This window comes from Schistocerca nitens, chromosome 12 (assembly GCF_023898315.1).
Source record: "Schistocerca nitens isolate TAMUIC-IGC-003100 chromosome 12, iqSchNite1.1, whole genome shotgun sequence".
NCBI lineage: Eukaryota > Metazoa > Arthropoda > Insecta > Orthoptera > Acrididae > Schistocerca > Schistocerca nitens.
Window position 1 is genome coordinate 60058845 of NC_064625.1, and position 26269 is coordinate 60085113.

A 26269-nucleotide genomic window follows, 5' to 3' on the forward strand; every position below is an offset into this window, starting at 1 on the left:
GTGTTCTACTGTGCTGCTTGTATTGTCCCCACATACCGCAGCACGCGACAAGGGCTGGCAGACCATAAATGTAACCGTTTCAGAGAGAAATGCGACCAATGTGACGATCTCGCGTTATATCGATTCGATGGTGAATGACGAAACACGGAGATTTTCTAAGGTTTTTACTACATATTAACACTTTTTACATTTTCTCGTGTTACGTGGCTGCCAGTCCTCGGTTCATGCAAAATCTTAAGGTCCTCGGTCATGTCCAAGGCACCAAACCGACCAATAATTCAATAATCGATAACTAAAACTATAAATGTAGCTTTTCTTACTGGGCGATTGCATCAACTTAGATGCTTCTCCTGTGTTCTACTGTGCTGCTTGTATTGTCCCCACATACAACTCCACGCGACAAGGGCTGGCAGACCATAAATGTAGCCGTTTCAGAGAGAAATGCGACCAATGTGACGATCTCGCGTTATATCGATTCGATGGTGAATGACGAAACACGGAGATTTTCTAAGGTTTTTACTACATATTAACACTTTTCACATTTTCTCGTGTTACGTGGCTGCCAGTCCTCGGTTCATGCAAAATCTTAAGGTCCTCGGTCATGTCCAAGGCACCAAACCGACCAATAATTCAATAATCGATAACAAAAACTATATATGTAGCTCTCCTTACTGGGCGATTGCATCAACTTAGATGCATCTCCTGTGTTCTACTGTGCTGCTTGTATTGTCCCCACATACCGCAGCACGCGACAAGGGCTGGCAGACCATAAATGTAACCGTTTCAGAGAGAAATGCGACCAATGTGACGATCTCGCGTTATATCGATTCGATGGTGAATGACGAAACACCGAGATTTTCTAAGGTTTTTACTACATATTAACACTTTTCACATTTTCTCGTGTTTCGTGGCTGCCAGTCCTCGGTTCATGCAAAATCTTAAGGTCCTCGGTCATGTCCAAGGCACCAAACCGACCAATAATTCAATAATCGATAAATAAAACTATAAATGTAGCTCTTCCTACTGGGCGATTGCATCAACTTAGATGCTTCTCCTGTGTTCTACTGTGCTGCTTGTATTGTCCCCACATACCGCAGCACGCGACAAGGGCTGCCAGACCATAAATGTAACCGTTTCAGAGAGAAATGCGACCAATGTGACGATCTCGCGTTATAGCGATTCGGTGGTGAATGAGGAAACACGGAGATTTTCTAAGGTTTTTACTACATATTAACACTTTTCACATTTTCTCGTGTTACGTGGCTGCCAGTCCTCGGTTCATGCAGAATCTTAAGGTCCTCGGTCATGTCCAAGGCACCAAACCGACCAATAATTCAATAATCGATAACTAAAACTATAAATGTAGCTCTTCTTACTGGGCGATTGCATCAACTTAGATGCTTCTCCTGTGTTCTACTGTGCTGCTTGTATTGTCCCCACATACCCTAGCACGCGACAAGGGCTGGCAGACCATAAATGTAACCGTTTCAGAGAGAAATGCGACCAATGTGACGATCTCGCGTTATATCGATTCGATGGTGAATGACGAAACACGGAGATTTTCTAAGGTTTTTACTACATATTAACACTTTTCACATTTTCTCGTGTTACGTGGCTGCCAGTCCTCGGTTCATGCAAAATCTTAAGGTCCTCGGTCATGTCCAAGGCACCAAACCGACCAATAATTCAGTAATCGATAACTAAAACTATAAAAGTAGCTCTTCTTACTGGGCGATTGCATCAACTTAGATGCTTCTCCTGTGTTCTACTGTGCTGCTTGTATTGTCTCCACATACCGCAGCACGCGACAAGGGCTGGCAGACCATAAATGTAACCGTTTCAGAGAGAAATGCGACCAATGTGACGATCTCGCGTTATATCGATTCGATGGTGAATGACGAAACACGGAGATTTTCTAAGGTTTTTACTACATATTAACACTTTTCACATTTTCTCGTGTTACGTGGCTGCCAGTCCTCGGTTCATGCAAAATCTTAAGGTCCTCGGTCATGTCCAAGGCACCAAACCGACCAATAATTCAATAATCGATAACTAAAACTATAAATGTAGCTCTTCTTACTGGGCGATTGCATCAACTTAGATGCTTCTCCTGTGTTCTACTGTGCTGCTTGTATTGTCCCCACATACCGCAGCACGCGACAAGGGCTGGCAGACCATAAATGTAACCGTTTCAGAGAGAAATGCGACCAATGTGACGATCTCGCGTTATATCGATTCGATGGTGAATGACGAAACACGGAGATTTTCTAAGGTTTTTACTACATATTAACACTTTTCACATTTTCTCGTGTTACGTGGCTGCCAGTCCTCGGTTCATGCAGAATCTTAAGGTCCTCGGTCATGTCCAAGGCACCAAACCGACCAATAATTCAATAATCGATAACTAAAACTATAAATGTAGCTCTTCTTACTGGGCGATTGCATCAACTTAGATGCTTCTCCTGTGTTCTACTGTGCTGCTTGTATTGTCCCCACATACCGCAGCACGCGACAAGGGCTGGCAGACCATAAATGTAACCGTTTCAGAGAGAAATGCGACCAATATGACGATCTCGCGTTATATCGATTCGATGGTGAATGACGAAACACGGAGATTTTCTAAGGTTTTTACTACATATTAACACTTTTTACATTTTCTCGTGTTACGTGGCTGCCAGTCCTCGGTTCATGCAAAATCTTAAGGTCCTCGGTCATGTCCAAGGCACCAAACCGACCAATAATTCAATAATCGATAACTAAAAATATAAATGTAGCTTTTCTTACTGGGCGATTGCATCAACTTAGATGCTTCTCCTGTGTTCTACTGTGCTGCTTGTATTGTCCCCACATACAACTCCACGCGACAAGGGCTGGCAGACCATAAATGTAGCCGTTTCAGAGAGAAATGCGACCAATGTGACGATCTCGCGTTATATCGATTCGATGGTGAATGACGAAACACGGAGATTTTCTAAGGTTTTTACTACATATTAACACTTTTCACATTTTCTCGTGTTACGTGGCTGCCAGTCCTCGGTTCATGCAAAATCTTAAGGTCCTCGGTCATGTCCAAGGCACCAAACCGACCAATAATTCAATAATCGATAACAAAAACTATATATGTAGCTCTCCTTACTGGGCGATTGCATCAACTTAGATGCATCTCCTGTGTTCTACTGTGCTGCTTGTATTGTCCCCACATACCGCAGCACGCGACAAGGGCTGGCAGACCATAAATGTAACCGTTTCAGAGAGAAATGCGACCAATGTGACGATCTCGCGTTATATCGATTCGATGGTGAATGACGAAACACCGAGATTTTCTAAGGTTTTTACTACATATTAACACTTTTCACATTTTCTCGTGTTACGTGGCTGCCAGTCCTCGGTTCATGCAGAATCTTAAGGTCCTCGGTCATGTCCAAGGCACCAAACCGACCAATAATTCAATAATCGATAACTAAAACTATAAATGTAGCTCTTCTTACTGGGCGATTGCATCAACTTAGATGCTTCTCCTGTGTTCTACTGTGCTGCTTGTATTGTCCCCACATACCGCAGCACGCGACAAGGGCTGGCAGACCATAAATGTAACCGTTTCAGAGAGAAATGCGACCAATATGACGATCTCGCGTTATATCGATTCGATGGTGAATGACGAAACACGGAGATTTTCTAAGGTTTTTACTACATATTAACACTTTTTACATTTTCTCGTGTTACGTGGCTGCCAGTCCTCGGTTCATGCAAAATCTTAAGGTCCTCGGTCATGTCCAAGGCACCAAACCGACCAATAATTCAATAATCGATAACTAAAACTATAAATGTAGCTTTTCTTACTGGGCGATTGCATCAACTTAGATGCTTCTCCTGTGTTCTACTGTGCTGCTTGTATTGTCCCCACATACAACTCCACGCGACAAGGGCTGGCAGACCATAAATGTAGCCGTTTCAGAGAGAAATGCGACCAATGTGACGATCTCGCGTTATATCGATTCGATGGTGAATGACGAAACACGGAGATTTTCTAAGGTTTTTACTACATATTAACACTTTTCACATTTTCTCGTGTTACGTGGCTGCCAGTCCTCGGTTCATGCAAAATCTTAAGGTCCTCGGTCATGTCCAAGGCACCAAACCGACCAATAATTCAATAATCGATAACTAAAACTATAAATGTAGCTCTCCTTACTGGGCGATTGCATCAACTTAGATGCATCTCCTGTGTTCTACTGTGCTGCTTGTATTGTCCCCACATACCGCAGCACGCGACAAGGGCTGGCAGACCATAAATGTAACCGTTTCAGAGAGAAATGCGACCAATGTGACGATCTCGCGTTATATCTATTCGATGGTGAATGACGAAACACCGAGATTTTCTAAGGTTTTTACTACATATTAACACTTTTCACATTTTCTCGTGTTTCGTGGCTGCCAGTCCTCGGTTCATGCAAAATCTTAAGGTCCTCGGTCATGTCCAAGGCACCAAACCGACCAATAATTCAATAATCGATAAATAAAACTATAAATGTAGCTCTTCCTACTGGGCGATTGCATCAACTTAGATGCTTCTCCTGTGTTCTACTGTGCTGCTTGTATTGTCCCCACATACCGCAGCACGCGACAAGGGCTGCCAGACCATAAATGTAACCGTTTCAGAGAGAAATGCGACCAATGTGACGATCTCGCGTTATAGCGATTCGGTGGTGAATGAGGAAACACGGAGATTTTCTAAGGTTTTTACTACATATTAACACTTTTCACATTTTCTCGTGTTACGTGGCTGCCAGTCCTCGGTTCATGCAGAATCTTAAGGTCCTCGGTCATGTCCAAGGCACCAAACCGACCAATAATTCAATAATCGATAACTAAAACTATAAATGTAGCTCTTCTTACTGGGCGATTGCATCAACTTAGATGCTTCTCCTGTGTTCTACTGTGCTGCTTGTATTGTCCCCACATACCGTAGCACGCGACAAGGGCTGGCAGACCATAAATGTAACCGTTTCAGAGAGAATTGCGACCAATGTGACGATCTCGCGTTATATCGATTCGATGGTGAATGACGAAACACGGAGATTTTCTAAGGTTTTTACTACATATTAACACTTTTCACATTTTCTCGTGTTACGTGGCTGCCAGTCCTCGGTTCATGCAAAATCGTAAGGTCCTCGGCCATGTCCAAGGCACCAAACCGACCAATAATTCAATAATCGATAACTAAAACTATAAATGTAGCTCTTCTTACTGGGCGATTGCATCAACTTAGATGCTTCTCCTGTGTTCTACTGTGCTGCTTGTATTGTCCCCACATACCGTAGCACGCGACAAGGGCTGGCAGACCATAAATGTAACCGTTTCAGAGCGAAATGCGACCAATGTGACGATCTCGCGTTATATCGATTCGATGGTGAATGACGAAACACGGAGATTTTCTAAGGTTTTTACTACATATTAACACTTTTCACATTTTCTCGTGTTACGTGGCTGCCAGTCCTCGGTCCATGCAAAATCTTAAGGTCCTAGGTCATGTCCAAGGCGCCAAACCGACCAATAATTCAATAATCGATAACTAAAACTATAAATGTAGCTCTTCTTACTGGGCGATTGCATCAACTTAGATGCTTCTCCTGTGTTCTACTGTGCTGCTTGTATTGTCCCCACATACCGCAGCACGCGACAAGGGCTGGCAGACCATAAATGTAACCGTTTCAGAGAGAAATGCGACCAATGTGACGATCTCGCGTTATATCGATTCGATGGTGAATGACGAAACACGGAGATTTTCTAAGGTTTTTACTACATATTAACACTTTTTACATTTTCTCGTGTTACGTGGCTGCCAGTCCTCGGTTCATGCAAAATCTTAAGGTCCTCGGTCATGTCCAAGGCACCAAACCGACCAATAATTCAATAATCGATAACTAAAACTATAAATGTAGCTTTTCTTACTGGGCGATTGCATCAACTTAGATGCTTCTCCTGTGTTCTACTGTGCTGCTTGTATTGTCCCCACATACAACTCCACGCGACAAGGGCTGGCAGACCATAAATGTAGCCGTTTCAGAGAGAAATGCGACCAATGTGACGATCTCGCGTTATATCGATTCGATGGTGAATGACGAAACACGGAGATTTTCTAAGGTTTTTACTACATATTAACACTTTTCACATTTTCTCGTGTTACGTGGCTGCCAGTCCTCGGTTCATGCAAAATCTTAAGGTCCTCGGTCATGTCCAAGGCACCAAACCGACCAATAATTCAATAATCGATAACAAAAACTATATATGTAGCTCTCCTTACTGGGCGATTGCATCAACTTAGATGCATCTCCTGTGTTCTACTGTGCTGCTTGTATTGTCCCCACATACCGCAGCACGCGACAAGGGCTGGCAGACCATAAATGTAACCGTTTCAGAGAGAAATGCGACCAATGTGACGATCTCGCGTTATATCGATTCGATGGTGAATGACGAAACACCGAGATTTTCTAAGGTTTTTACTACATATTAACACTTTTCACATTTTCTCGTGTTTCGTGGCTGCCAGTCCTCGGTTCATGCAAAATCTTAAGGTCCTCGGTCATGTCCAAGGCACCAAACCGACCAATAATTCAATAATCGATAAATAAAACTATAAATGTAGCTCTTCCTACTGGGCGATTGCATCAACTTAGATGCTTCTCCTGTGTTCTACTGTGCTGCTTGTATTGTCCCCACATACCGCAGCACGCGACAAGGGCTGCCAGACCATAAATGTAACCGTTTCAGAGAGAAATGCGACCAATGTGACGATCTCGCGTTATAGCGATTCGGTGGTGAATGAGGAAACACGGAGATTTTCTAAGGTTTTTACTACATATTAACACTTTTCACATTTTCTCGTGTTACGTGGCTGCCAGTCCTCGGTTCATGCAGAATCTTAAGGTCCTCGGTCATGTCCAAGGCACCAAACCGACCAATAATTCAATAATCGATAACTAAAACTATAAATGTAGCTCTTCTTACTGGGCGATTGCATCAACTTAGATGCTTCTCCTGTGTTCTACTGTGCTGCTTGTATTGTCCCCACATACCGTAGCACGCGACAAGGGCTGGCAGACCATAAATGTAACCGTTTCAGAGAGAAATGCGACCAATGTGACGATCTCGCGTTATATCGATTCGATGGTGAATGACGAAACACGGAGATTTTCTAAGGTTTTTACTACATATTAACACTTTTCACATTTTCTCGTGTTACGTGGCTGCCAGTCCTCGGTTCATGCAAAATCTTAAGGTCCTCGGTCATGTCCAAGGCACCAAACCGACCAATAATTCAGTAATCGATAACTAAAACTATAAAAGTAGCTCTTCTTACTGGGCGATTGCATCAACTTAGATGCTTCTCCTGTGTTCTACTGTGCTGCTTGTATTGTCTCCACATACCGCAGCACGCGACAAGGGCTGGCAGACCATAAATGTAACCGTTTCAGAGAGAAATGCGACCAATGTGACGATCTCGCGTTATATCGATTCGATGGTGAATGACGAAACACGGAGATTTTCTAAGGTTTTTACTACATATTAACACTTTTCACATTTTCTCGTGTTACGTGGCTGCCAGTCCTCGGTTCATGCAAAATCTTAACGTCCTCGGTCATGTCCAAGGCACCAAACCGACCAATAATTCAATAATCGATAACTAAAACTATAAATGTAGCTCTTCTTACTGGGCGATTGCATCAACTTAGATGCTTCTCCTGTGTTCTACTGTGCTGCTTGTATTGTCCCCACATACCGCAGCACGCGACAAGGGCTGGCAGACCATAAATGTAACCGTTTCAGAGAGAAATGCGACCAATATGACGATCTCGCGTTATATCGATTCGATGGTGAATGACGAAACACGGAGATTTTCTAAGGTTTTTACTACATATTAACACTTTTCACATTTTCTCGTGTTACGTGGCTGCCAGTCCTCGGTTCATGTAAAATCTTAAGGTCCTCGGTCATGTCCAAGGCACCAAACCGACCAATAATTCAATAATCGATAACTAAAACTATAAATGTAGCTCTTCTTACTGGGCGATTGCATCAACTTAGATGCTTCTCCTGTGTTCTACTGTGCTGCTTGTATTGTCCCCACATACCGCAGCACGCGACAAGGGCTGGCAGACCATAAATGTAACCGTTTCAGAGAGAAATGCGACCAATGTGACGATCTCGCGTTATATCGATTCGATGGTGAATGACGAAACACGGAGATTTTCTAAGGTTTTTACTACATATTAACACTTTTGACATTTTCTCGTGTTACGTGGCTGCCAGTCCTCGGCTCATGTAAAATCTTAAGGTCCTCAGTCATGTCCAAGGCACCAAACCGACCAATAATTCGATAATCGATAACTAAAACTATAAATGTAGCTCTTCTTACTGGGCGATTGCATCAACTTAGGTGCTTCTCCTGTGTTCTACTGTGCTGCTTGTATTGTCCCCACATACCGCAGCACGCGACAAGGGCTGGCAGACCATAAATGTAACCGTTTCAGAGAGAAATGCGACCAATGTGACGATCTCGCGTTATATCGATTCGATGGTGAATGACGAAACACGGAGATTTTCTAAGGTTTTTACTACATATTAACACTTTTCACATTTTCTCGTGTTACGTGGCTGCCAGTCCTCGGTCCATGCAAAATCTTAAGGTCCTAGGTCATGTCCAAGGCACCAAACCGACCAATAATTCAATAATCGATAACTAAAACTATAAATGTAGCTCTTCTTACTGGGCGATTGCATCAACTTAGATGCTTCTCCTGTGTTCTACTGTGCTGCTTGTATTGTCCCCACATAACCCAGCACGCGACAAGGGCTGGCAGACCATAAATGTAACCGTTTCAGAGAGAAATGCGACCAATATGACGATCTCGCGTTATATCGATTCGATGGTGAATGACGAAACACGGAGATTTTCTAAGATTTTTACTACATATTAACACTTTTCACATTTTCTCGTGTTACGTGGCTGCCAGTCCTCGGTTCATGCAAAATCTTAAGGTCCTCGGTCATGTCCAAGGCACCAAACCGACCAATAATTCGATAATCGATAACTAAAACTATAAATGTAGCTTTTCTTACTGGGCGATTGCATCAACTTAGATGCTTCTCCTGTGTTCTACTGTGCTGCTTGTATTGTCCCCACATACAACTCCACGCGACAAGGGCTGGCAGACCATAAATGTAGCCGTTTCAGAGAGAAATGCGACCAATGTGACGATCTCGCGTTATATCGATTCGATGGTGAATGACGAAACACGGAGATTTTCTAAGGTTTTTACTACATATTAACACTTTTCACATTTTCTCGTGTTACGTGGCTGCCAGTCCTCGGTTCATGCAAAATCTTAAGGTCCTCGGTCATGTCCAAGGCACCAAACCGACCAATAATTCAATAATCGATAACAAAAACTATATATGTAGCTCTCCTTACTGGGCGATTGCATCAACTTAGATGCATCTCCTGTGTTCTACTGTGCTGCTTGTATTGTCCCCACATACCGCAGCACGCGACAAGGGCTGGCAGACCATAAATGTAACCGTTTCAGAGAGAAATGCGACCAATGTGACGATCTCGCGTTATATCGATTCGATGGTGAATGACGAAACACCGAGATTTTCTAAGGTTTTTACTACATATTAACACTTTTCACATTTTCTCGTGTTTCGTGGCTGCCAGTCCTCGGTTCATGCAAAATCTTAAGGTCCTCGGTCATGTCCAAGGCACCAAACCGACCAATAATTCAATAATCGATAAATAAAACTATAAATGTAGCTCTTCCTACTGGGCGATTGCATCAACTTAGATGCTTCTCCTGTGTTCTACTGTGCTGCTTGTATTGTCCCCACATACCGCAGCACGCGACAAGGGCTGCCAGACCATAAATGTAACCGTTTCAGAGAGAAATGCGACCAATGTGACGATCTCGCGTTATAGCGATTCGGTGGTGAATGAGGAAACACGGAGATTTTCTAAGGTTTTTACTACATATTAACACTTTTCACATTTTCTCGTGTTACGTGGCTGCCAGTCCTCGGTTCATGCAGAATCTTAAGGTCCTCGGTCATGTCCAAGGCACCAAACCGACCAATAATTCAATAATCGATAACTAAAACTATAAATGTAGCTCTTCTTACTGGGCGATTGCATCAACTTAGATGCTTCTCCTGTGTTCTACTGTGCTGCTTGTATTGTCCCCACATACCGTAGCACGCGACAAGGGCTGGCAGACCATAAATGTAACCGTTTCAGAGAGAAATGCGACCAATGTGACGATCTCGCGTTATATCGATTCGATGGTGAATGACGAAACACGGAGATTTTCTAAGGTTTTTACTACATATTAACACTTTTCACATTTTCTCGTGTTACGTGGCTGCCAGTCCTCGGTTCATGCAAAATCTTAAGGTCCTCGGTCATGTCCAAGGCACCAAACCGACCAATAATTCAGTAATCGATAACTAAAACTATAAAAGTAGCTCTTCTTACTGGGCGATTGCATCAACTTAGATGCTTCTCCTGTGTTCTACTGTGCTGCTTGTATTGTCTCCACATACCGCAGCACGCGACAAGGGCTGGCAGACCATAAATGTAACCGTTTCAGAGAGAAATGCGACCAATGTGACGATCTCGCGTTATATCGATTCGATGGTGAATGACGAAACACGGAAATTTTCTAAGGTTTTTACTACATATTAACACTTTTCACATTTTCTCGTGTTACGTGGCTGCCAGTCCTCGGTTCATGCAAAATCTTAAGGTCCTCGGTCATGTCCAAGGCACCAAACCGACCAATAATTCAATAATCGATAACTAAAACTATAAATGTAGCTCTTCTTACTGGGCGATTGCATCAACTTAGATGCTTCTCCTGTGTTCTACTGTGCTGCTTGTATTGTCCCCACATACCGCAGCACGCGACAAGGGCTGGCAGACCATAAATGTAACCGTTTCAGAGAGAAATGCGACCAATGTGACGATCTCGCGTTATATCGATTCGATGGTGAATGACGAAACACGGAGATTTTCTAAGGTTTTTACTACATATTAACACTTTTCACATTTTCTCGTGTTACGTGGCTGCCAGTCCTCGGTTCATGCAGAATCTTAAGGTCCTCGGTCATGTCCAAGGCACCAAACCGACCAATAATTCAATAATCGATAACTAAAACTATAAATGTAGCTCTTCTTACTGGGCGATTGCATCAACTTAGATGCTTCTCCTGTGTTCTACTGTGCTGCTTGTATTGTCCCCACATACCGCAGCACGCGACAAGGGCTGGCAGACCATAAATGTAACCGTTTCAGAGAGAAATGCGACCAATATGACGATCTCGCGTTATATCGATTCGATGGTGAATGACGAAACACGGAGATTTTCTAAGGTTTTTACTACATATTAACACTTTTCACATTTTCTCGTGTTACGTGGCTGCCAGTCCTCGGTTCATGCAAAATCTTAAGGTCCTCGGTCATGTCCAAGGCACCAAACCGACCAATAATTCAGTAATCGATAACTAAAACTATAAAAGTAGCTCTTCTTACTGGGCGATTGCATCAACTTAGATGCTTCTCCTGTGTTCTACTGTGCTGCTTGTATTGTCTCCACATACCGCAGCACGCGACAAGGGCTGGCAGACCATAAATGTAACCGTTTCAGAGAGAAATGCGACCAATGTGACGATCTCGCGTTATATCGATTCGATGGTGAATGACGAAACACGGAGATTTTCTAAGGTTTTTACTACATATTAACACTTTTCACATTTTCTCGTGTTACGTGGCTGCCAGTCCTCGGTTCATGCAAAATCTTAAGGTCCTCGGTCATGTCCAAGGCACCAAACCGACCAATAATTCAATAATCGATAACTAAAACTATAAATGTAGCTCTTCTTACTGGGCGATTGCATCAACTTAGATGCTTCTCCTGTGTTCTACTGTGCTGCTTGTATTGTCCCCACATACCGCAGCACGCGACAAGGGCTGGCAGACCATAAATGTAACCGTTTCAGAGAGAAATGCGACCAATGTGACGATCTCGCGTTATATCGATTCGATGGTGAATGACGAAACACGGAGATTTTCTAAGGTTTTTACTACATATTAACACTTTTCACATTTTCTCGTGTTACGTGGCTGCCAGTCCTCGGTTCATGCAGAATCTTAAGGTCCTCGGTCATGTCCAAGGCTCCAAACCGACCAATAATTCAATAATCGATAACTAAAACTATAAATGTAGCTCTTCTTACTGGGCGATTGCATCAACTTAGATGCTTCTCCTGTGTTCTACTGTGCTGCTTGTATTGTCCCCACATACCGCAGCACGCGACAAGGGCTGGCAGACCATAAATGTAACCGTTTCAGAGAGAAATGCGACCAATATGACGATCTCGCGTTATATCGATTCGATGGTGAATGACGAAACACGGAGATTTTCTAAGGTTTTTACTACATATTAACACTTTTCACATTTTCTCGTGTTACGTGGCTGCCAGTCCTCGGTTCATGTAAAATCTTAAGGTCCTCGGTCATGTCCAAGGCACCAAACCGACCAATAATTCAATAATCGATAACTAAAACTATAAATGTAGCTCTTCTTACTGGGCGATTGCATCAACTTAGATGCTTCTCCTGTGTTCTACTGTGCTGCTTGTATTGTCCCCACATACCGCAGCACGCGACAAGGGCTGGCAGACCATAAATGTAACCGTTTCAGAGAGAAATGCGACCAATGTGACGATCTCGCGTTATATCGATTCGATGGTGAATGACGAAACACGGAGATTTTCTAAGGTTTTTACTACATATTAACACTTTTGACATTTTCTCGTGTTACGTGGCTGCCAGTCCTCGGCTCATGTAAAATCTTAAGGTCCTCGGTCATGTCCAAGGCACCAAACCGACCAATAATTCGATAATCGATAACTAAAACTATAAATGTAGCTCTTCTTACTGGGCGATTGCATCAACTTAGGTGCTTCTCCTGTGTTCTACTGTGCTGCTTGTATTGTCCCCACATACCGCAGCACGCGACAAGGGCTGGCAGACCATAAATGTAACCGTTTCAGAGAGAAATGCGACCAATGTGACGATCTCGCGTTATATCGATTCGATGGTGAATGACGAAACACGGAGATTTTCTAAGGTTTTTACTACATATTAACACTTTTCACATTTTCTCGTGTTACGTGGCTGCCAGTCCTCGGTCCATGCAAAATCTTAAGGTCCTAGGTCATGTCCAAGGCACCAAACCGACCAATAATTCAATAATCGATAACTAAAACTATAAATGTAGCTCTTCTTACTGGGCGATTGCATCAACTTAGATGCTTCTCCTGTGTTCTACTGTGCTGCTTGTATTGTCCCCACATAACCCAGCACGCGACAAGGGCTGGCAGACCATAAATGTAACCGTTTCAGAGAGAAATGCGACCAATATGACGATCTCGCGTTATATCGATTCGATGGTGAATGACGAAACACGGAGATTTTCTAAGATTTTTACTACATATTAACACTTTTCACATTTTCTCGTGTTACGTGGCTGCCAGTCCTCGGTTCATGCAAAATCTTAAGGTCCTCGGTCATGTCCAAGGCACCAAACCGACCAATAATTCAATAATCGATAACTAAAACTATAAATGTAGCTTTTCTTACTGGGCGATTGCATCAACTTAGATGCTTCTCCTGTGTTCTACTGTGCTGCTTGTATTGTCCCCACATACCGCAGCACGCGACAAGGGCTGGCAGACCATAAATGTAACCGTTTCAGAGAGAAATGCGACCAATGTGACGATCTCGCGTTATATCGATTCGATGGTGAATGACGAAACACGGAGATTTTCTAAGGTTTTTACTACATATTAACACTTTTCACATTTTCTCGTGTTACGTGGCTGCCAGTCCTCGGTTCATGCAAAATCTTAAGGTCCTCGGTCATGTCCAAGGCACCAAACCGACCAATAATTCAATAATCGATAAATAAAACTATAAATGTAGCTCTTCCTACTGGGCGATTGCATCAACTTAGATGCTTCTCCTGTGTTCTACTGTGCTGATTGTATTGTCCCCAGATACCGCAGCACGCGACAAGGGCTGGCAGACCATAAATGTAACCGTTTCAGAGAGAAATGCGACCAATGTGACGATCACGCGTTATATCGATTCGATGGTGAATGACGAAACACCGAGATTTTCTAAGGTTTTTACTACATATTAACACTTTTCACATTTTCTCGTGTTTCGTGGCTGCCAGTCCTCGGTTCATGTAAAATCTTAAGGTCCTCGGTCATGTCCAAGGCACCAAACCGACCAATAATTCAATAATCGATAAATAAAACTATAAATGTAGCTCTTCCTACTGGGCGATTGCATCAACTTAGATGCTTCTCCTGTGTTCTACTGTGCTGCTTGTATTGTCCCCACATACCGCAGCACGCGACAAGGGCTGGCAGACCATAAATGTACCCGTTTCAGAGAGAAATGCGACCAATGTGACGATCTCGCGTTATATCGATTCGATGGTGAATGACGAAACACGGAGATTTTCTAAGGTTTTTACTACATATTAACACTTTTCACATTTTCTCGTGTTACGTGGCTGCCAGTCCTCGGTTCATGCAGAATCTTAAGGTCCTCGGTCATGTCCAAGGCACCAAACCGACCAATAATTCAATAATCGATAACTAAAACTATAAATGTAGCTCTTCTTACTGGGCGATTGCATCAACTTAGATGCTTCTCCTGTGTTCTACTGTGCTGCTTGTATTGTCCCCACATACCGCAGCACGCGACAAGGGCTGGCAGACCATAAATGTAACCGTTTCAGAGAGAAATGCGACCAATGTGACGATCTCGCGTTATATCAATTCGATGGTGAATGACGAAAGACGGAGATTTTCTAAGGTTTTTACTACATATTAACACTTTTGACATTTTCTCGTGTTACGTGGCTGCCAGTCCTCGGTTCATGCAAAATCTTAAGGTCCTCGGTCATGTCCAAGGCACCAAACCGACCAATAATTCAGTAATCGATAACTAAAACTATAAATGTAGCTCTTCTTACTGGGCGATTGCATCAACTTAGATGCTTCCCCTGTGTTCTACTGTGCTGCTTGTATTGTCCCCACATACCGCAGCACGCGACAAGGGCTGGCAGACCTTAAATGTAACCGTTTCAGAGAGAAATGCGACCAATGTGACGATCTCGCGTTATATCGATTCGATGGTGAATGACGAAACACCGAGATTTTCTAAGGCTTTTACTACATATTAACACTTTTCACATTTTCTCGTGTTTCGTGGCTGCCAGTCCTCGGTTCATGCAAAATCTTAAGGTCCTCGGTCATGTCCAAGTCACGAAACCGACCAATAATTCAATAATCGATAACTAAAACTATAAATGTAGCTCTTCTTACTGGGCGATTGCATCAACTTAGATGCTTCTCCTGTGTTCTACTGTGCTGCTTGTATTGTCCCCACATACCGCAGTACGCGACAAGGGCTGGCAGACCATAAATGTAACCGTTTCAGAGAGAAATGCGACCAATGTGACGATCTCGCGTTATATCGATTCGATGGTGAATGACGAAACACGGAGATTTTCTAAGGTTTTTACTACATATTAACACTTTTCACATTTTCTCGTGTTACGTGGCTGCCAGTCCTCGGTTCATGCAAAATCTTAAGGTCCTCGGTCATGTCCAAGGCACCAAACCGACCAATAATTCAGTAATCGATAACTAAAACTATAAATGTAACTCTTCTTACTGGGCGATTGCATCAACTTAGATGCTTCTCCTGTGTTCTACTGTGCTGCTTGTATTGTCCCCACATACCGCAGCACGCGACAAGGGCTGGCAGACCATAAATGTAACCGTTTCAGAGAGAAATGCGACCAATGTGACGATCTCGCGTTATATCGATTCGATGGTGAATGACGAAACACGGAGATTTTCTAAGGTTTTTACTACATATTAACACTTTTCACATTTTCTCGTGTTTCGTGGCTGCCAGTCCTCGGTTCATGCAAAATCTTAAGGTCCTCGCTCATGTCCAAGGCACCAAACCGACCAATAATTCAATAATCGATAACTAAAACTATAAATGTAGCTCTTCTTACTGGGCGATTGCATCAACTTAGATACTTCTCCTGTGTTCTACTGTGCTGCTTGTATTGTCCCCACATACCGCAGCACGCGACAAGGGCTGGCAGACCATAAACGTAACCGTTTCAGAGAGAAAAGCGACCAATGTGATGATCTCGCGTTATATCGATTCGATGGTGAATGACTAAACACCGAGATTTTCTAAGGTTTTTACTACATATTAACACTTTTCACATTTTCTCGTGTTTCGTGGCTGCCCGTCCTCGGTTCATGCAAAATCTTAAGGTCCTCGGTCATGTCCAAGGCACCAAACCGACCAATAATTCAATAATCGATAACTAAAACTATAAATGTAGCTCTTCTTACTGGGCGATTGCATCAACTTAGATGCTTGTCCTGTGTTCTACTGTGCTGCTTGTATTGTCCCCACATACAACTCCACGCGACAAGGGCTGGCAGACCATAAATGTAACCGTTTCAGAGAGAAATGCGACCAATGTGACGATCTCGCGTTATATCGATTCGATGGTGAATGACGAAACACGGAGATTTTCTAAGGTTTTTACTACATATTAACACTTTTCACATTTTCTCGTGTTACGTGGCTGCCAGTCCTCGGTTCATGCAAAATCTTAAGGTCCTCGGTCATGTCCAAGGCACCAAACCGACCAATAATTCAATAATCGATAACTAAAACTATAAATGTAGCTCTTCTTACTGGGTGATTGCATCAACTTAGATGCTTCTCCTGTGTTCTACTGTGCTGCTTTATTGTCCCCACATACCGCAGCACGCGACAAGGGCTGGCAGACCATAAATGTAACCGTTTCAGAGAGAAATGCGACCAATGTGACGATCTCGCGTTATATCGATTCGATGGTGAATGACGAAACACGGAGATTTTCTAAGGTTTTTACTACATATTAACACTTTTCACATTTTCTCGTGTTACGTGGCTGCCAGACCTCGGTTCATGCAAAAGGTCCTCGGTCATGTCCAAGGCACCAAACCGACCAATAATTCAATAATCGATAACTAAAACTATAAATGTAGCTCTTCTTACTGGGCGATTGCATCAACTTAGATGCTTCTCCTGCGTTCTACTGTGCTGCTTGTATTGTCCCCACATACAGCAGCACGCGTCAAGGGCTGGCAGACCATAAATGTAACTGTTTCAGAGAGAAATGCGACCAATGTGACGATCTCGCGTTATATCGATTCGATGGTGAATGACGAACCACGGAGATTTTCTAAGGTTTTTACTACATATTAACACTTTTCACATTTTCTCGTGTTACGTGGCTGCCAGTCCTCGGTTCATGCAAAGTCTTAAGGTCCTCGGTCATGTCCAAGGCACCAAACCGACCAATAATTCAATAATCGATAACTAAAACTATAAATGTAGCTCTTCTTACTGGGCGATTGCATCAACTTAGATGCTTCTCCTGTGTTCTACTGTGCTGCTTGTATTGTCCCCACATAACCCAGCACGCGACAAGGGCTGGCAGACCATAAATGTAACCGTTTCAGAGAGAAATGCGACCAATGTGACGATCTCGCGTTATATCGATTCGATGGTGAATGACGAAACACCGAGATTTTCTAAGGTTTTTCTACATATTAACACTTTTCACATTTTCTCGTGTTTCGTGGCTGCCAGTCCTCGGTTCATGCAAAATCTTAAGGTCCTCGGTCATGTGCAAGGCACCAAACCGACCAATAATTCAATAATCGATAACTAAAACTATAAATGTAGCTCTTCTTACTGGGCGATTGCATCAACTTAGATGCTTCTCCTGTGTTCTACTGTGCTGCTTGTATTGTCCCCACATACCGCAGCACGCGACAAGGGCTGGCAGACCATAAATGTAACCGTTTCAGAGAGAAATGCGACCAATGTGACGATCTCGCGTTATATCGATTCGATGGTGAATGACGAAACACGGAGATTTTCTAAGGTTTTTACTACATATTAACACTTTTCACATTTTCTCGTGTTACGTGGCTGCCAGTCCTCGGTTCATGCAAAATCTTAAGGTCCTCGGTCATGTCCAAGGCACCAAACCGACCAATAATTCAATAATCGATAACTAAAACTATAAATGTAGCTCTTCTTACTGGGCGATTGCATCAACTTAGATGCTTCTCCTGCGTTCTACTGTGCTGCTTGTATTGTCCCCACATAACCCAGCACGCGACAAGGGCTGGCAGACCATAAATGTAACCGTTTCAGAGAGAAATGCGACCAATGTGACGATCTCGCGTTATATCGATTCGATGGTGAATGACGAAACACGGAGATTTTCTAAGGTTTTTACTACATATTAACACTTTTCACATTTTCTCGTGTTACGTGGCTGCCAGTCCTCGGTTCATGCAAAAGGTCCTCAGTCATGTCCAAGGCACCAAACCGACCAATAATTGAATAATCGATAACTAAAACTATAAATGTAGCTCTTCTTAGTGGGCGATTGCATCAACTTAGATGCTTCTCCTGTGTTCTACTGTGCTGCTTGTATTGTCCCCACATACCGCAGCACGCGACAAGGGCTGGCAGACCATAAATGTAACCGTTTCAGAGAGAAATGCGACCAATGTGACGATCTCGCGTTATATCGATTCGATGGTGAATGACGAAACACGGAGATTTTCTAAGGTTTTTACTACATATTAACACTTTTCACATTTTCTCGTGTTACGTGGCTGCCAGTCCTCGGTTCATGCAAAGTCTTAAGGTCCTAGGTCATGTCCAAGGCACCAAACCGACCAATAATTCAATAATCGATAACTAAAACTATAAATGTAGCTCTTCTTACTGGGCGATTGCATCAACTTAGATGCTTCTCCTGTGTTCTACTGTGCTGCTTGTATTGTCCCCACATCCCGCAGCACGCGACAAGGGCTGGCAGACCATAAATGTAACCGTTTCAGAGAGAAATGCGACCAATGTGACGATCTCGCGTTATATCGATTCGATGGTGAATGACGAAACACCGAGATTTTCTAAGGTTTTTACTACATATTAACACTTTTCACATTTTCTCGTGTTTCGTGGCTGCCAGTCCTCGGTTCATGTAAAATCTTAAGGTCCTCGGTCATGTCCAAGGCACCAAACCGACCAATAATTCAATAATCCATAACTAAAACTATAAATGTAGCTCTTCTTACTGGGCGATTGCATCAACTTAGATGCTTCTCCTGTGTTCTACTGTGCTGCTTGTATTGTCCCCACATACCGCAGCACGCGACAAGGGCTGGCAGACCATAAATGTAACCGTTTCAGAGAGAAATGCGACCAATGTGACGATCTCGCGTTATATCGATTCGATGGTGAATGACGAAACACGGAGATTTTCTAAGGTTTTTACTACATATTAACACTTTTCACATTTTCTCGTGTTACGTGGCTGCCAGTCCTCGGTTCATACAAAATCTTAAGGTCCTCGGTCATGTCCAAGGCACCAAACCGACCAATAATTCAATAATCGATAACTAAAACTATAAATGTAGCTCTTCTTACTGGGCGATTGCATCAACTTAGATGCTTCTCCTGTGTTCTACTGTGCTGCTTGTATTGTCCCCACATACCGCAGCACGCGACAAGGGCTGGCAGAACATAAATGTAACCGTTTCAGAGAGAAATGCGACCAATGTGACGATCTCGCGTTATATCGATTCGATGGTGAATGACGAAACACGGAGATTTTCTAAGGTTTTTACTACATACTAACACTTTTCACATTTTCTCGTGTTACGTGGCTGCCAGTCCTCGGTTCATGCAAAATCTTAAGGTCCTCGGTCATGTCCAAGGCACCAAACCGACCAATAATTCAATAATCGATAACTAAAACTATAAATGTAGCTCTTCTTACTGGGCGATTGCATCAACTTAGATGCTTCTCCTGTGTTCTACTGTGCTGCTTGTATTGTCCCCACATACCGCAGCACGCGACAAGGGCTGGCAGACCATAAATGTAACCGTTTCAGAGAGAAATGCGACCAATGTGACGATCTCGCGTTATATCGATTCGATGGTGAATGACGAAACACGGAGATTTTCTAAGGTTTTTACTACATATTAACACTTTTCACATTTTCTCGTGTTACGTGGCTGCTAGTCCTCGGTTCATGCAAAATCTTAAGGTCCTCGGTCATGTCCAAGGCACCAAACCGACCAATAATTCAATAATCGATAACTAAAACTATAAATGTAGCTCTTCTTACTGGGCGATTGCATCAACTTAGATGCTTCTCCTGCGTTCTACTGTGCTGCTTGTATTGTCCCCACATAACCCAGCACGCGACAAGGGCTGGCAGACCATAAATGTAACCGTTTCAGAGAGAAATGCGACCAATGTGACGATTTCGCGTTATATCGATTCGATGGTGAATGACGAAACACGGAGATTTTCTAAGGTTTTTACTACATATTAACACTTTTCACATTTTCTCGTGTTACGTGGCTGCCAGTCCTCGGTTCATGCAAAATCTTAAGGTCCTCGGTCATGTCCAAGGCACCAAACCGACCAATAATTCAATAATCGATAACTAAAACTATAAATGTAGCTCTTCTTACTGGGCGAATGCATCAACTTAGATGCTTCTCCTGTGTTCTACTGTGCTGCTTGTATTGTCCCCACATACCGCAGCACGCGACAAGGGCTGGCAGACCATAAACGTAACCGTTTCAGAGAGAAATGCGACCAATGTGATGATCTCGCGTTATATCGATTCGATGGTGAATGACTAAACACCGAGATTTTCTAAGGTTTTTACTACATATTAACACTTTTCACATTTTCTCGTGTTTCGTGGCTGCCAGTCCTCGGTTCATGCAAAATCTTAAGGTCCTCGGTCATGTCCAAGGCACCAAACCGACCAATAATTCAATAATCGATAACTAAAACTATAAATGTAGCTCTTCTTACTGGGTGATTGCATCAACTTAGATGCTTCTCCTGTGTTCTACTGTGCTGCTTGTATTGTCCCCACATACCGCAGCACGCGACAAGGGCTGGCAGACCATAAATGTAACCGTTTCAGAGAGAAATGCGACCAATGTGACGATCTCGCGTTATATCGATTCGATGGTGAATGACGAAACACGGAGATTTTCTAAGGTTTTTACTACATATTAACACTTTTCACATTTTCTCGTGTTACGTGGCTGCCAGTCCTCGGTTCATGCAAAAGGTCCTCGGTCATGTCCAAGGCACCAAACCGACCAATAATTCAATAATCGATAACTAAAACTATAAATGTAGCTCTTCTTACTGGGCGATTGCATCAACTTAGATGCTTCTCCTGCGTTCTACTGTGCTGCTTGTATTGTCCCCACATACAGCAGCACGCGTCAAGGGCTGGCAGACCATAAATGTAACCGTTTCAGAGAGAAATGCGACCAATGTGACGATCTCGCGTTATATCGATTCGATGGTGAATGACGAAACACGGAGATTTTCTAAGGTTTTTACTACATATTAACACTTTTCACATTTTCTCGTGTTTCGTGGCTGCCAGTCCTCGGTTCATGTAAAATCTTAAGGTCCTCGGTCATGTCCAAGGCACCAAACCGACCAATAATTCAATAATCGATAACTAAAACTATAAATGTAGCTCTTCTTACTGGGCGATTGCATCAACTTAGATGCTTCTCCTGTGTTCTACTGTGCTGCTTGTATTGTCCCCACATACCGCAGCACGCGACAAGGGCTGGCAGACCATAAATGTAACCGTTTCAGAGAGAAATGCGACCAATGTGACGATCTCGCGTTATATCGATTCGATGGTGAATGACGAAACACGGAGATTTTCTAAGGTTTTTACTACATATTAACACTTTTCACATTTTCTCGTGTTACGTGGCTGCCAGTCCTCGGTTCATGCAAAATCTTAAGGTCCTCGGTCATGTCCAAGGCACCAAACCGACCAATAATTCAATAATCGATAACTAAAACTATAAATGTAGCTCTTCTTACTGGGCGATTGCATCAACTTAGATGCTTCTCCTGTGTTCTACTGTGCTGCTTGTATTGTCCCCACATCCCGCAGCACGCGACAAGGGCTGGCAGACCGTAAATGTAACCGTTTCAGAGAGAAATGCGACCAATGTGACGATCTCGCGTTATATCGATTCGATGGTGAATGACGAAACACGGAGATTTTCTAAGGTTTTTACTACATATTAACACTTTTCACATTTTCTCGTGTTACGTGGCTGCCAGTCCTCGGTTCATGCAAAATCTTAAGGTCCTCGGTCATGTCCAAGGCACCAAACCGACCAATAATTCAATAATCGATAACTAAAACTATAAATGTAGCTCTTCTTACTGGGCGATTGCATCAACTTAGATGCTTCTCCTGCGTTCTACTGTGCTGCTTGTATTGTCCCCACATAACCCAGCACGCGACAAGGGCTGGCAGACCATAAATGTAACCGTTTCAGAGAGAAATGCGACCAATGTGACGATCTCGCGTTATATCGATTCGATGCTGAATGACGAAACACGGAGATTTTCTAAGGTTTTTACTACATATTAACACTTTTCACATTTTCTTGTGTTACGTGGCTGCCAGTCCTCGGTTCATGCAAAATCTTAAGGTCCTCGGTCATGTCCAAGGCACCAAACCGACCAATAATTCAGTAATCGATAACTAAAACTATAAATGTAGCTCTTCTTACTGGGCGATTGCATCCACTTAGATGCTTCTCCTGTGTTCTACTGTGCTGCTTGTATTGTCCCCACATACCGCAGCACGCGACAAGGGCTGGCAGACCATAAATGTAACCGTTTCAGAGAGAAATGCGACCAATGTGACGATCTCGCGTTATATCGATTCGATGGTGAATGACGAAACACAGAGATTTTCTAAGGTTTTTACTACATATTAACACTTTTCACATTTTCTCGTGTTTCGTGGCTGCCAGTCCTCGGTTCATGCAAAATCTTAAGGTCCTCGGTCATGTCCAAGGCACCAAACCGACCAATAATTCAATAATCGATAACTAAAACTATAAATGTAGCTCTTCTTACTGGGCGATTGCATCAACTTAGATGCTTCTCCTGTGTTCTACTGTGCTGCTTGTATTGTCCCCACATACCGCAGCACGCGACAAGGGCTGGCAGACCATAAACGTAACCGTTTCAGAGAGAAATGCGACCAATGTGATGATCTCGCGTTATATCGATTCGATGGTGAATGACTAAACACCGAGATTTTCTAAGGTTTTTACTACATATTAACACTTTTCACATTTTCTCGTGGTTCGTGGCTGCCAGTCCTCGGTTCATGCAAAATCTTAAGGTCCTCGGTCATGTCCAAGGCACCAAACCGACCAATAATTCAATAATCGATAACTAAAACTATAAATGTAGCTCTTCTTACTGGGTGATTGCATCAACTTAGATGCTTCTCCTGTGTTCTACTGTGCTGCTTGTATTGTCCCCACATACCGCAGCACGCGACAAGGGCTGGCAGACCATAAATGTAACCGTTTCAGAGAGAAATGCGACCAATGTGACGATCTCGCGTTATATCGATTCGATGGTGAATGACGAAACACGGAGATTTTCTAAGGTTTTTACTACATATTAACACTTTTCACATTTTCTCGTGTTACGTGGCTGCCAGTCCTCGGTTCATGCAAAAGGTCCTCGGTCATGTCCAAGGCACCAAACCGACCAATAATTCAATAATCCATAACTAAAACTATAAATGTAGCTCTTCTTACTGGGCGATTGCATCAACTTAGATGCTTCTCCTGCGTTCTACTGTGCTGCTTGTATTGTCCCCACATACAGCAGCACGCGTCAAGGGCTGGCAGACCATAAATGTAACCGTTTCAGAGAGAAATGCGACCAATGTGACGATCTCGCGTTATATCGATTCGATGGTGAATGACGAAACACGGAGATTTTCTAAGGTTTTTACTACATATTAACACTTTTCACATTTTCTCGTGTTTCGTGGCTGCCAGTCCTCGGTTCATGTAAAATCTTAAGGTCCTCGGTCATGTCCAAGGCACCAAACCGACCAATAATTCAATAATCGATAACTAAAACTATAAATGCAGCTCTTCTTACTGGGCGATTGCATCAACTTAGATGCTTCTCCTGTGTTCTACTGTGCTGCTTGTATTGTCCCCACATACCGCAGCACGCGACAAGGGCTGGCAGACCATAAATGTAACCGTTTCAGAGAGAAATGCGACCAATGTGACGATCTCGCGTTATATCGATTCGATGGTGAATGACGAAACACGGAGATTTTCTAAGGTTTTTACTACATATTAACACTTTTCACATTTTCTCGTGTTACGTGGCTGCCAGTCCTCGGTTCATGCAAAGTCTTAAGGTCCTAGGTCATGTCCAAGGCACCAAACCGACCAATAATTCAATAATCGATAACTAAAACTATAAATGTAGCTCTTCTTACTGGGCGATTGCATCAACTTAGATGCTTCTCCTGTGTTCTACTGTGCTGCTTGTATTGTCCCCACATCCCGCAGCACGCGACAAGGGCTGGCAGACCGTAAATGTAACCGTTTCAGAGAGAAATGCGACCAATGTGACGATCTCGCGTTATATCGATTCGATGGTGAATGACGAAACACGGAGATTTTCTAAGGTTTTTACTACATATTAACACTTTTCACATTTTCTCGTGTTACGTGGCTGCCAGTCCTCGGTTCATGCAAAATCTTAAGGTCCTCGGTCATGTCCAAGGCACCAAACCGACCAATAATTCAATAATCGATAACTAAAACTATAAATGTAGCTCTTCTTACTGGGCGATTGCATCAACTTAGATGCTTCTCCTGCGTTCTACTGTGCTGCTTGTATTGTCCCCACATAACCCAGCACGCGACAAGGGCTGGCAGACCATAAATGTAACCGTTTCAGAGAGAAATGCGACCAATGTGACGATCTCGCGTTATATCGATTCGATGGTGAATGACGAAACACGGAGATTTTCTAAGGTTTTTACTACATATTAACACTTTTCACATTTTCTCGTGTTACGTGGCTGCCAGTCCTCGGTTCATGCAAAATCTTAAGGTCCTCGGTCATGTCCAAGGCACCAAACCGACCAATAATTCAGTAATCGATAACTAAAACTATAAATGTAGCTCTTCTTACTGGGCGATTGCATCCACTTAGATGCTTCTCCTGTGTTCTACTGTGCTGCTTGTATTGTCCCCACATACCGCAGCACGCGACAAGGGCTGGCAGACCATAAATGTAACCGTTTCAGAGAGAAATGCGACCAATGTGACGATCTCGCGTTATATCGATTCGATGGTGAATGACGAAACACAGAGATTTTCTAAGGTTTTTACTACATATTAACACTTTTCACATTTTCTCGTGTTTCGTGGCTGCCAGTCCTCGGTTCATGCAAAATCTTAAGGTCCTCGGTCATGTCCAAGGCACCAAACCGACCAATAATTCAATAATCGATAACTAAAACTATAAATGTAGCTCTTCTTACTGGGCGATTGCATCAACTTAGATGCTTCTCCTGTGTTCTACTGTGCTGCTTGTATTGTCCCCACATACCGCAGCACGCGACAAGGGCTGGCAGACCATAAATGTATCCGTTTCAGAGAGAAATGCGACCAATGTGACGATCTCGCGTTATATCGATTCGATGGTGAATGACGAAACACGGAGATTTTCTAAGGTTTTTACTACATATTAACACTTTTCACATTTTCTCGTGTTACGTGGCTGCCAGTCCTCGGTTCATGCAAAATCTTAAGGTCCTCGGTCATGTCCAAGGCACCAAACCGACCAATAATTCAATAATCGATAACTAAAACTATAAATGTAGCTCTTCTTACTGGGCGATTGCATCAACTTAGATGCTTCTCCTGTGTTCTACTGTGCTGCTTGTATTGTCCCCACATACCGCAGCACGCGACAAGGGCTGGCAGACCATAAATGTAACCGTTTCAGAGAGAAATGCGACCAATGTGACGATCTCGCGTTATATCGATTCGATGGTGAATGACGAAACACGGAGATTTTCTAAGGTTTATACTACATATTAACACTTTTCACATTTTCTCGTGTTACGTGGCTGCCAGTCCTCGGTTCATGCAAAATCTTAAGGTCCTCCG